This window comes from Apis cerana, linkage group LG13, assembly GCF_029169275.1.
Source record: "Apis cerana isolate GH-2021 linkage group LG13, AcerK_1.0, whole genome shotgun sequence".
NCBI classification, from domain to species: domain Eukaryota; kingdom Metazoa; phylum Arthropoda; class Insecta; order Hymenoptera; family Apidae; genus Apis; species Apis cerana.
In genome coordinates this window covers 10,017,369-10,031,226 of record NC_083864.1, presented here as the reverse complement: position 1 = coordinate 10,031,226, position 13,858 = coordinate 10,017,369, and the positions used below count along the sequence as shown (strand labels likewise).

General features: G+C 30.7%; 1 protein-coding gene across 7 annotated transcripts in view; it reads left to right on the top strand.

The window, feature by feature from the left end:
- LOC108004011 (cGMP-dependent protein kinase, isozyme 2 forms cD4/T1/T3A/T3B) overlaps positions 1–13,858 on the top strand; it is a 72,159-nt gene that overhangs the window by 23,176 nt on the left and 35,125 nt on the right. The window contains exons 1-2 of one of the 7 annotated variants that reach the window (XM_062084112.1): positions 11,336–11,555; positions 11,672–11,777. The exons of 1 other annotated variant lie outside the window; for it this stretch is intronic. The gene's annotated coding sequence lies outside the window, so the exon portion shown is untranslated. Of the gene's footprint in view, positions 1–11,269; positions 11,778–13,858 lie in introns of those variants that run through there. 5 more of the 7 variants (XM_062084106.1, XM_062084111.1, XM_062084105.1 and 2 more) reach the window with 5 other exon arrangements.

Below are 13,858 nucleotides of genomic sequence, written 5' to 3'. Positions count from 1 at the left end.
AAACTATGTATTTAATGTAAACATTTTTTTCATAAGAAAAATGATTTATTATTTTTTATTTTAAATTTTTGGATAAAATGTATATCCAAATATTTATTCAATTTTTGAAATAGATATAAATATATCAAATCCTAAATATTGCTCAATATAGTCCACTTTAAAACGATTATATCAAATAATTCCGAAATACCGTAATTCATTGATCCAGATACAGAAGAAAATATATCGTACATCAATGAATTCGTGAAAGCTATCGTAAACAGGTTGAACCTTCGACAAGTTTCCATTTAGGGACCTTTTTTCGCCATCATCACGAGCTTGCCGTACAGACGTCCAAACTGTATGTATAGAGGTGTTATAAATTCTGTTCTTAATAAAAGTAACTTTATGCGGAATAAAATAGTATATTAAAAAGAAGCATCGATATCTCACATGAATTTTCTTCTCTTCTTTCATAAGAAAGAGGAAGGAAAGAGGGGATATTATAAAAAATATAAAACAGCGAATAAACTCGAAACTTCCACGTAGCGCGTTTCCTAATGGTTAATTAAGCTTACATTGAATTTCCTATTCGTCGCTGTCGTTATATTATGGTTAATGAGTCGGTCACTCCAGCTTGAACGAGTCATTGGGAATGGCAGTGGGCCTAACGTGCCAGTGATTTAGCGTCCATAAAGTTTGGGTGTCTATTTTTGCCTCCTCCTACTTCATCATCATGAAGCGAGAAGAAATCTCCTTTATGCTCCTCCTCTTGTTGTACATGCAGCTTCCGCGGCTTAGAAAAAGAAAGAAACGGAGATAGAAAGGAGGAGAGAGGGAGAGAGATAGGGAAAGACTTCTTTGGCCCACTTGCCGTGACTTGACTCGTCGAGTCGAGACTCGTTGCACTCGGCTCTGTGTTGAAACCAGTCGAGTGACGTCACGTATAATTAGTTCTTTGATTCTCTTTCTCTCTCTGTCTCTCTTTTTCTCTTTCTCTCTTTCTCTTTCTTTTTCCTTCCCCTTTTGCCCCTTTTCCTCGCTCCCAATCCCTCGGACTCTACTATTCATTTCTATTCCAACAATCTTTGTCGTTCTTGTTCAGTGATATAATTGAATCAATCTGGAAGATTAGCAGTTTTAGATTTTGATAATGAAAATTGCATGATCGAAGCAGTTTTATATGTCAATTATTTAATATACATTGTAACGGAAGAATGTTTAATGAAAAAAGTAGTTTGTATCCAGGAGAATCGAAATCGCATAATAATTCACGTGTGGAAAGCGTGTTTTATCTTTCCAAAGATATAGTACATGTCCTATGGATATTTCATCTAGGGACAAATTGCTTGTGTCGAGAATTCCCTAGTATTAATTAATGGAAACATTTCTTTGATATTTAATCGCTCGTATCATCGACAATGTTTTCATACGTTATCCGTCACTGCTCGTATCATCGACATCTGTAAAAGATACATTTAATTCAGTTTTAAAAAGTACCATCATTGAAAGTATCAATTTTCCCTAGAGAGAGAATAATTTACCTCGTTAATGGGGAACAAAGTAATCGTTTTGTAAGGAGAGAAACTGTTGAATCGTTGCGCATGTTCATCCAGTTCCATCGATCATTGTACAGGCAGAGAGTTAATTAAACAGGTGTTTTTCCAAGTGCCTACTAAAATGCCATCCGGTTACGCTACTGGATGTCCCACTCTTGGCTGTTTCTATTCGTCTTTTTCTCGCCTAGGGAATTCCCTCTTTTCCGTCTCGCTTCAGGTCTCTCAACAGTTCTCCCCGCCACGCTTATCTCGTCGTGGCTAAAAATAGACCCTGTCACGGCCATCGGCGACATTTTAAAAAGTTAAAGCCGCACAAGCGGTCGGACGACGAGCTTCAAACTATGCCCACGAACGAGCGAATTAGCGCCTCTTCGAGATATCGCCGTTGACCAGTGGCGCCTTCTCGTGAGCTTATTTCGCCTTTTACTCCTCCACCTGTTGCTTCCTATGAATTGTTTCCTCGATCGACTCGGTCGGTACGTGAGAAATGCATTGTGCATTCTCATCGACCGATTCATTATATTACAGGATGAGTGTAGAATAGACTTGGCATCTTGTGGGATTTTACGATTGTCTTGAATTATGGTATTAAAAAAAAATACATTAACAAAAAATTAAATTGGTGAAGTCAATAGCAATAAAAAGATAATTTTCTGCTAATTTTTTATTAATTTTAATTTTTTTTCTTCATTCAACAATATAACTAATAAATTGCTAAGTATATTTCCAATACAATAAAATGAAAATATTTTTAATCTCGATATTTTTATAGAAATACAAAGAAAGGTATAAATCATAATTATCAATTTTATCAGGCGCAAAATATAATGATTCACACAATTTCTCATGTTATTGATGCTAAATTTATCGATATATTATCTGTGTATTGAATGACGTTCGGTAGGAGATAACATTACACGTGATAAAAGATTGACACATGTTTATCAATTAAAATATTCGTCACGGTAGCGTTATCTTCATTTCATAAAAATCTTTGTAAGAATGTGAATATTTTTATCGTGGATGACGTATCGGGCGTGATCTTAATTTTTTATTTTTCTGTTTTGAATAAATTGAATCTTTAAAATATTGTATTACTATTCCATTTAAATAAAAAAATGTTGAATAATAATATTAAATTTTTAATTCGTTCTCAGTTAAATTGCCTTTTACTCGCACATTCATAAATTACTAATCGTTAAAAGGACACTCGTTATATCGTTATACGAATAAATTAACGAAAAGAAGTCAATATTTATTAACTGATTTTATATAATCAGGAAATCTAAATTATTCGCTATCATTCAAAAATTTATTTTCTGAAATATCTATTCTTTATCTATGGACAAAAATATACGTTTCTTGATAAGTCAAGATTAATAAATCTTTACAATTCAAGATCGATATCAATCGTTATTCCCAACGAATGTCAATACGTGTTTCTTACACGTGTAATTACACGAGGGAATATTTATCTGTGGATAAGAGATTTCATAACTCATGTCGAAACGAGGCGATACATGGCCCTGGGCATCCCTGGAAATTATTCTCACTTTAGATATATTAGTAAAAGTGACATGGATAAATGGAACGACTTCCTTTCTCCCACCTACACATAAACCTTTGAAACATTACGTAACATTTGTTGTTCGAGCTATTAGCAAAGAATATAGGTAATTTTTCGTTTGGAAGAGATCTTTTCTTCGACCTCGATCTATAAAAAAATTAGAATTTTTTGTTTCACTTTTTTATTCCTCGATTTTTTTATCTTTCATCGCAAATTGATGATTCGAAAAAATTAAAAGAACGTTGAAAATTTGGAGAAATTTAAACTGTGGCTTATTTTATAGAAATTATAATCTACGAGATAGAATGAGATAGCTTTACCTACACTAGACGTCACACCGTGGCGCGCAGTGTCACTCTATCTTCATCTCGCTTTATCCAACACAAATTTCAATTATTTAGAGGTTATAATAAATAAGATTCAATCGATATTTTATATGATATCTTTTATGATATATTTATTTCTTTGGTTTTCTTTAAAATTAATCCTATAAAGAATCCTGTTTCATGAATATATTAATATCTAAGTTTCTTTTTTACCATTCAATTTTCAATTTCATTGAAATTTTATAGATGTCATTATATTAATACTTTTCAGTGTATCTTATAAAATAGATGTAAATATACTTGAAGCATTTTAATTTTAAATCTTTTAATTTTTAATTCGTCACTCTGATAATAAAAATCATCCATCTTGTGATATATCAAATAATGTCAAATCGAACAGAAATTTCGTCCTCTTTTTTATTTCATTTTTGTTACGTTTACATTTATCAAGGCCCTTTCCACTCTCTGAACCACGCTTTTTCTAAATGATCGATCAAGGACATGGACTTGTTCGTGCGTATTTTATTTCTCGCATCAAGTGTGTTGCTTTCGCTTTTAAATTCATTCGGCAAAAAAAAGTATGGATAACTTTTACTATTATATTTTTCACCGTTTATTATTTATATTTATCTCGTTCGATAAATTAACTCTTTCGCAAACAACAATCGAATCGAAACAAACAAAAATAGAAAAATGTAATACAACTAATTTAAGAATCATTCAATGTGTCAAAAAGTTAGAAAAAAAATTGAAAAATTCTCGAATCCATCCAAAACTGATCCAACCACGATAATGCAAGATTGAATCGATCCAGACAATATCAATAAAATCCATTGAAAAATAAAAATCAATAATCTCGCGATATTTTCATCGATAAAATGTATATCCAACAAAAAAATCGATCCGCGTACAATAAAGCCATCGATTACGAAAATAATCTCAATTTTACGTGCTTGGAAATCGTACAAAAAAGAGTAAACACAATCAACGACGAACAAAGAAGACGAAAAGCTGGCACAGAAACAATTCGGTCTGAATAGCTATCGTTTCCGAGAGCAACGAACTTTATAGACTGGTAAACTGATTCCAGCTCGTACTCGCGTTCGATATTCACACGCGTTTATCGCGCGGAATCGGCTCTCGTCGCCATAAAAATAGCCGTCGTTTTCATTAAACCGTTATCGTTCGCATACGTGCAACGGGTTAGCGCAACCGTTCGACCGTTCGAAAACGAATCGATTTGCTACCAGCTCGATCGTAATACGCGCATCTTGGCGTTAAACTGGCCGTAAACGTGCTACGTTTTCCGCTTCACCAACTGTGACCGAAAGAAAGATCGGGTATCGAAGATGGAATTTCTCGCGTCGATCTTCCTCGTCAATGGGAACTCCTCTCTGTGCTGCGACTATTGTGCTGCCCCCATTCTCATGAAAATCGACTGGAAACGCTATCGTAGGAACACGTGGAAGAAAAAGTGTGTAAACGTTTTCATCACTTAATTATTTATCCAGTAGAAATTAATGGTATCATGAAACGAAGGTTACGTAAAGAGAAAGCAAATTTTTTTTTTATCGATTGCATTTGGTTGCGTTTTCTTAGATGTTGTATTAAACCGAGTTTACATTGGATAACTTACGATTAATTCAAGTTGTTCAAAATACAAAATTCGACTTAAAATTAAAATTAATTAAGAGTTGTGTACATATGTATATACAGCTTTACACTCTATATCGTATCGTCGTGCTTCTTTCTTCTTTTTGGCTATCGTACTTGGGCAATTGTGTTCAAAGTTGCATTCGCTTAATCACACTAGTGCCCTCTTGCACGAAATTGAGCAACTAATCGTATTAATGAATTGATAAGGAATAAGTTGTAGGTTTCTTTTTAAGTTTTTACAGTTTCATGGCAATTTAGAATGTTATTCCCAATATTTATCGAAGAAAGGAACAATTAAAAAGTTAACAGCATAAAATATAAATTACAAATGCTTTTTCTTCGGATAAATTGAATTAAGATAAATAAATTACAGAAAGCACAATAGAATTCATTAAATCAGCAACACAATTTTATATTTCTATGTTTAAATTATTTACTATATTTTCTTGTTATCAAGGAGATAAGAAAAAAAATTGTACTTTAACTCATGCTCGTTCATATATACAATTAATTTAATTAATTAAATTAAATTATGGATATACATGTGTATTGTGCGAAGTACATTAAACATTTAAAACGTTTCTTTGTCATCGAGATAGGTTCAATTAATTTAAATAGAATTGTATACATTTATTGACTTTTAAGTTTGTTTAATGACCTATAATCTTAGTCAGAGATTTGCTTATTGACTTGTAGCTTAATTGATTAAATGTTTCTGTGTGTTTGATTAGACTAAATTAGCAATATCAAGTATCTTTTATCTAACAGGATGAAAGAATAGCAATTGGATCAATTATTTATAGCTTCAATATCAATTTCATAATTTATGTTTGAATCATTTTTAAAAAATGTTTAAAATTAAGAAAGCTTAAAATTAATTTAAATTTCTAAATTTAAGTAAAGAATTTTTGTCTTCTCACTTTACAGAATTTATTCTGTGTGTCATCACTAGAATTTGAAAAAAATCTTCGCAAAAAAAAAAAAGGAATTTCAAATTTAAATTAAAATACTTTCTTATGATTCAACGATTATTCTACGTCAACTTCCAATAATAGGATCGCGATAACAGCCAAAACAACATCGGTGCAACGTTAAATTCTTTCTTTCGTCCATCGTGTGATTCAACCTTGATGGTCAATTAATCGTTTTCGTCATCGCAGAGAGACGAGGGTGGAATAAAAAGACAGAATAACAAGTTTCCATTTGCACTTTACATGAAAACCAAAGTAAAATTTTTAAAATTTTGGTCGAAAGTAAAAATTATGATAATATTTAATTTCGTATATTACATTTTACATAATGTATCTTCAGAAATGTCCACTTCAAAATTTGGATGAACCATAAATTCATTTCTTAAATATTTCCCATAATATCTATGTGGCTATTACAAGATTCATATTAATATCGATAATTTTTTTTTTCATCGTTTCTAAAGTAAAGAGAAAAGAAATCTTGAGAATACCTTTTTGCCATTTAAACATTTTTCAAACAAAATTCCATATTTATAAAAGGCTACGCCAATGTATCCGATCACGATGAATACGTCGCGTGCACGAGATTAATTTAACCATTTTATATTGATGGACCACGCCTCCTCGTTTGACCAAGTAAATCGACGAACCTCCCCCCTCCTGATATTCTGTTCTCGTTGATTTCGACAACGAAATCCTAATCGAGAGAAGAAAAAATTATCCATCTCCGTGATTCGCCTCTTAATATTTTTTCCAAACTGTTTTATCCACTTCAGCTCGAGAAAAAATTTATCTTTCCTAATTACAATTTTAGAATCGAAGTATATCTCTACAAATCACATTCTCGTCTCAATCCGTAAAAACTTAACCTCTATAACCTAACCTTAGCTCTTTCTTAAGCTTCGAATTATCCCAGTGCACACATGGATATACTTTTCATTAGCATAAATCGACAAAAAACAACGCTGTCAAATTTTCTCTCCAACAAACGTGACTAATGCCAAACAGTATGCACACGCATCGCGTATGCAGTCACGTACAAGAATCCTCGACCGATTCCATTGAGCAAATTCGTCCTCATCCAAAGGCGCTTGCAAAACAATGCCGGATTCGCTAGCATCCCGCCTCATCCGCGCATGCGCGGCCGTGGTTGCGAAACGGAAACGCGAAGGTTTCGGCGGACGCCGTTTAAATAATTCAAACGGTACGATTCCCGCAATGGACAACGTGTATTCGAAAGAATCGTGGTTACGTGCAAGTGGCCGCATACAATCCACGTCACTTATACACCTTTGTGGAGATACGTGCACGAAAAACGAGGCAAGGTCTCTCTCGTTTCGAGACCACGTACATCCTCGTCGGAACAGTGCCAGCGTTTTTCTGTAAAACATTGGGTTTATGAAACGTGAATTGTACTCTTTATGGGCGATAGTGTATGTACCGTAACTCGTGAAAAATGTGATATACGATATGAAAAAGTTACGAAAGAAACAGAGGCAATTAAATTATTGCGGTAAATTGGGATAATTATTTTTTTCAATCGTCGCAATTTTTTAAAGTATTTATTAAGTAATAAGTGTAAATTTTAATAATAGTGCGTTACATTATGTAATAATATTCAAGGAAATTAATTGATTAATTTCACGTGTTATATTTATTTCCAAAATTATCGACTTGTTTTACTGCCAATTCAATCGGAATCATCTTTATTCCTCTTAATCTTAATTATACCATATTTTGGCTTCGAAAACATGTTAGTTATTGAAAATAACTACACGTACGTATAATATTATGATCATTAATTTCTTGTATATATTAATTCAATAACTTAGCGCGAATTTAAATTGATTATTAATTATAAACTTTCTTCTGGATCAAAGTGATCAAAGTGACAAGTAAGGTTATTAATTAAAAAATTAAATTTTTATCATAATTTATACGTTCTGTTAATTAATTTTTATTATTTTCTTTAATAAGGAGAGTATAAGAATATCTCTATTAATTATTTATTTCATTTAAACGTATTTAATTTTAGTAGAATGTAACTTACTTATGTATTTATTGTTATGAATATAAATAATTTTTAGTTGCCAGTTTTTAATTTAATAGAAAATATGTATGATCAAATTATGTCGTGACATTCGAGAAGCAATAAAACGTTTTATTTGAGTACATAAAGAAACAAATATAAATATATATTTCTTTCTAAAAATAGTATCAAGTAATTGCATTCGTCCAAGAAGGAATGATCATAATTTTCTGTCAATGATTCGTTTTTCCGCGACGAGAGGTTTCGTAATAAAGGAAAAAAGGAAAACAAGAAATAATCAGTTGGAAATTATGTAGTTACGTAGCAGTGATGAATAATAAGTTGTTATTTATTCGTTAAAAATAATTTTTACTTTTTTTATCATTTTATAAGATTTTGCATTTTGTTAAATCGTCATAAAAATGAATCGACTCGATTTCGTGACGAAATTCAAAATATAAAGACGAAAATTCTAATTTATTTTAAAATTAATAAAAATATAAGGAATATGTCAGTTTTGTACAAAAAATAAATTGTAACGTACATAATCACATATATTTTTTTAGTATACAACCTCGTATATATTTTGCATACTTTAACATATTATATAATTGAAATATTTACATTTAATTATATTTAATAGGAATACTAACACTTTGAAAAATACAAATCAAAGATGTAATTTGTCACATATGTAATCACTTTGAAAATTTTACCACTACTTAAACTTAAACCATTCCTTTTATTTATTTTGATCTTATATTTACTTCGAAATTTAATTATTTAATTTTTCTTTGTCCACAAACTTAAATTTTTATCTAACAAAATATCCATTATCGTCTATAATTATTGTCTATAATTAAAAAAGAAAAAGAATTGTGAATTTGATCAATTCATGAAATGGATCGATTGTGATGAAAATTGGGTAAAAGTTATTTTTATTACGAATTCTTCGATTAATAATTCGAGGGATCATAAAAAGAAGATTTTGCATAATGATTGGAAAATCATGTTTATGCTGTGTAAAAATAATAGATTGGTCGATGATTCGACTGATGATTCGTATTAATCATCGTCATTTGATCTTTATGAAAATTTATTACCAATTCTTGTTTCCTTTCGAGCATTGTTAAATTAAAAATAAATACAATATCTTCTATTTGTGTCACAAACGCGTACGGAAGATGCATTTTAATTAACCCATCAGTTTTATCTCCGACAGGTTTTTAAACCGTTCCGTCTGATGTAAGACAGTTGTAATATATTGTTGTGTACCATAGTATAATACTACTGGTAGAGTAAAAATGATCGCTATCTTATTAAATTATGGGTTAACGTAGGTCATTATGCAACTTAAAACGTAATGTCCATTGTGATTTTTGTACATTGCAATTGTTTTGCTGTTATTTTTTCTTACTTCTACGTTTTCATGATAGATTTAGTGTTTATGATATATTTTTATATTCACGATAAATATAATATTTTTAATATTTTTTTGATGGCATATTTTCAACAATAATTACATAAATAGTAATAAATTTTAAATAATTTTTGGTTAATTTTTGCTTCTTTCTTTTTTCAAATCTATTATAAACGCCAAATCTCTTCCCTTTATTTTAAGTATGTTTTAGAGAAAATTTTTTAGTTTACCTTTGGGTCGATAACCTTTTAGTCTCACTTCACAAGCTACTGTCAGCTTAAAAATAAACGAAAGAAGATGGAGGTGTTAAGAAAATTACTACATATAACATTACAGAAACGTGACATTAAACAAATTATTCTTTGAGTAAAAAATTTTAAAAATTTTAAATTTCTTTTCTAAATTTATCGCGCTATATCTGTTCTAAACCTTCGTTAGAATCTAAATTTATCTCATAATAATCTTTTTTTAAACGAGGCGCAAGAAATTATCCAATTATCTCTCGCAAAGTTTAAAATCACCTGACAGATATTTGTCATTCGTCTAATTTTAGATTCAATCTGTTCTCAACGGGCGGCTGCTTAAAAATTAGCATTATTTTAAATTTCTAGTGGACAGAAGTTATCTGCATTAAAGTCAATGAAGCAACTCCTCGCCTTTCTTTTAGCATACGCAACATCCAAAACAGCCCAAGTTCGTTAACCCTGTATAAACGGAACGTTGTCACATAACTGATCGTATCCTTTGCTATTCTGGTATTCTAGACAAGTATTATTACACCGTACACCTTCGAAAGAACAAGTATATTCCACGGTTTATATTTATGTATCTATATATATACACGTATTATTTCGATATACAACAATTTTAAAGTAAATAAGAAAATTATAATCACATCTTACTCCACTTAATTGATGAATGAAAAATCTTAATCTTAACCTCGGGAGGATAACTTGAGGATATTTTTGAGGATATTTGAAGGCAAGGAAATTGAAATAGAAAAAAATTAGAAATCAAACATTTTCTATAAATACGTGCAATTTACCGATAGTTGGCTTTACTATATGCGTCATTTATATCCTGTATGTGTACATTTATTAAACATATTTGCATACACGATCGGAAAAGTTGTTTGAATGTTTCTGCCTCTTCCTTATTGTCCTCTTGGAAGTATTCAATGTTCAAAGTACCCCAAAGTAAACATTTTACATATTTCTCATTAAAAATTATTGTTATTTTTTTTTTTTTGTTATCCACGGTAAATATTATTAAGTCCTTCGTCGCATAAAGGATATTTTCATTTTTAATTGCTCGAAAGCAGCGAGGATTTTTTTAAAATTTATCACGTACAATTCCAACGTGGCCACTATCGAATAAATATCAAACACGCTCGATGTTTTAAGGCAAAATTTTATTCAACAAGCCCCATTTATTCCGATATACTCGAACGATATTTCACGACAATTTCACAACGTCGTGCACCAAATATATTTCACTCAAATTTTCCCAATCACGCGTTATATACACACATAATACGAACACCATCGGTGCAATACCACCTGTTAACCCATCCGCCACTGGGAAATGGGGCGCGGGAAAAATGGGTGAAATTGCGTGAAAGAAATCGAAGGCTGGTCACGAACGTTAGAACGGGCATAGAGGCCGCCAGGTGAAAGGGGGCCTTTTTCGAAATACGCAGATCGTGGCCAGGTCGACGTTGCTACGCTGGGTTACATACGCTAACGCGTTCTTGCTTCGAGGAAGCGCGAGTCGCGATTATATCTCAAAAATAGACTGTGCGCGTACACGGAGTTAGTCTCGTTAGTCTCTCGCCCTACGCGACCACGGCAGACCACGACGGCCTGTCTTTTGCGCCTGGTCCTTTCGGATCAGTTTCGCGGAGGACCTTTGTCGCTCCTCGCGTTTTTCTTTTCCTTTTTTTTTTTTTCCTTTAATTTACCAAAAAGTCTCGTCGCTAATTTTGATCGAGTCGAGTTCGAGCGTACATGGTTTCTACGTGTTTGCACGCATGGAGGAGGAGTGGAACAGTGCGGTGTTGAAGTTATTGGGAAATTTTGAAATTTGAAAAATTTGTGTTTCATCTTGGAATTGTGGCCGTTTGATATATTTGAAGTAATGAAAAATTGTGGGATTAATTTTTTAGGATTGAAGAGAGGATTCGAGAAAGGGTGGATTATGTATATTTATTGAAACGAGGAAACATTTGGAATAATCTTGAGATCAGAGTAATGCGAATTTGATTAGGAAAGGTAGATTGTACTTTGCATATTTTGCATATTTATATATATATTTTTTTTTTTAAATGATATTGAAGAATGAATATATTTTGAAATTAAATAGATTTGAGAATTGGGAAAGGATTTTTTATAATTTATCTTGATTGATTTAATGGACACCGGTTGTATTTACATATCCAAGGAATAGAAATAATAGAAAAGATTAATTGCAAGTATAAGAAGCGAGGAATAAAGAATTTTTGTAACGGGAGAAATTTTGGAATTAAAATAAGAAGTAGATTTACGAATTGCAAATGTAGAATTTTTATTCTATAAATTTTTAATTTTTTAATGATGACAATATTGATGATGCGTTATGTGTTTTCATTTATACGAAAAAACAAGTACAAGAAAGAAACGAGAGATTTATATATATAATGAATTTTCAAAGGAAAAGAAAATTTTTGATTCTTAGAATAAGAAGAAATATAAAAAATATATATATAATTTTGAGAACTTTGAGAAAGTTTTAGAATAATGTAGATTCAAGATAATAGAAATGAATAGATGTAAATTTAAAAAAGATAAAAATGATGAATAGTATTCGCATAGAAATTTTTCACGTTGAGTATATATACAAACAAATTATTTTTGATATTGGAAGATTAATGTTTACGTAAAGTAGAATGAAAAATTAAGAAGGGAGAGGATTCACAATTTGGTTTCCGTTTTAAGTGTGTTGATAATAAAACGGTTAAAAATAGAGATGTTAAAATAGACAGTGGGGATATCTCAGTGATGGAGGGAGAGAGTTAATGATTATTTTTACTGATCGAATTTACGGTTGGTAATCTGAGTGGTGATTTTTGGTACTTTGATTATATCTTCAAAGAAGATTTAATAATGGTTACATTTCTCGTTTCACTGGATTTACACTTTTCTTGAACAAATAATGATAAATTATTTCGTAAGACGAATTTTATCGATAATTATTTTTTATGAACGAATTTATTTCATAAATTTTGTAATAGAATCAATTTTATAATATAACTCTATTTTTACTTATTTATTTATTTATAGGATTAATAAGAGTAATATCTGTAGAATTTTTAATATTTTCATTTTGTTCGGAAATTAGCTAACATTTGATAATTCGATTTACTCAGTTCATTCTAATAACGAAGAGGAATTAATTATGCTTAAAAATTTTCTTATCTTTCTTATCAAAAGATTTTGAAATTCAGCAAATTCGTTATTGATTACATTCCAAGTTTGAGAAAATTGGAATTGAAATTGGAAAATAATTTCATTCGGATAAACTCACGAATATTAAAAAAGTATCAACGAGACAAAATTTAATCTTGATCCTGGTTTTTGATATGTCTTGTACATATTCTTTAGAATTTTCTAGATTCGATCTCCTCAGGCTACTTAATTTAAGCAATTAAACCCGATCACGACTTCATCGAGCATTCGTCAAATTGCTTTTAACAAACGAATCAAATCGTTCACGTGAAATAAATTATCCATCGTTACTTTCGATATAAAAAATAGAATCGAATTTTTATTTAATTAAATAATTAATACGTTAACCAAATATTGAACAGTCGTGCATAATGAATACATCAAATGCATTAAAAAAAATATCAGAAATTAATTAATGATGGAAAATCTCTACGTTGATAATCTTCTTCAATTTTCTTCTCCTAATTCGATATATTTTGCATTAATTTGTTATAATCGAGAGAAATTGAAAATAACCTTAACCCGAAATTAATCAATTTGTATTTTTTGAACAGATGTCGTTATCAATTACGCGTGTGTGATTACGAGTGAATCTTATCCAGATTTGCGCCAAATTAAAAGAATCTATTTTTAGTAACACTCGTAACTGAAGAATAATGTAAAATAGCCAGATATTAAAAATGAGATTAGGTAATAATATCATAATTGGGTAATTGTCCCAGAAATTGGTTAACAATCTGACAAAGTTGAAATTGGTTAATGATCTTGCAAAGATAAGTGAGATTGAGGGATAAAAAATTAAGAAGAAAGAACAGGAAATTCATAATCGTTTTTCCCTTTTGCGAATTCTAATCAAACTACGTTTCATA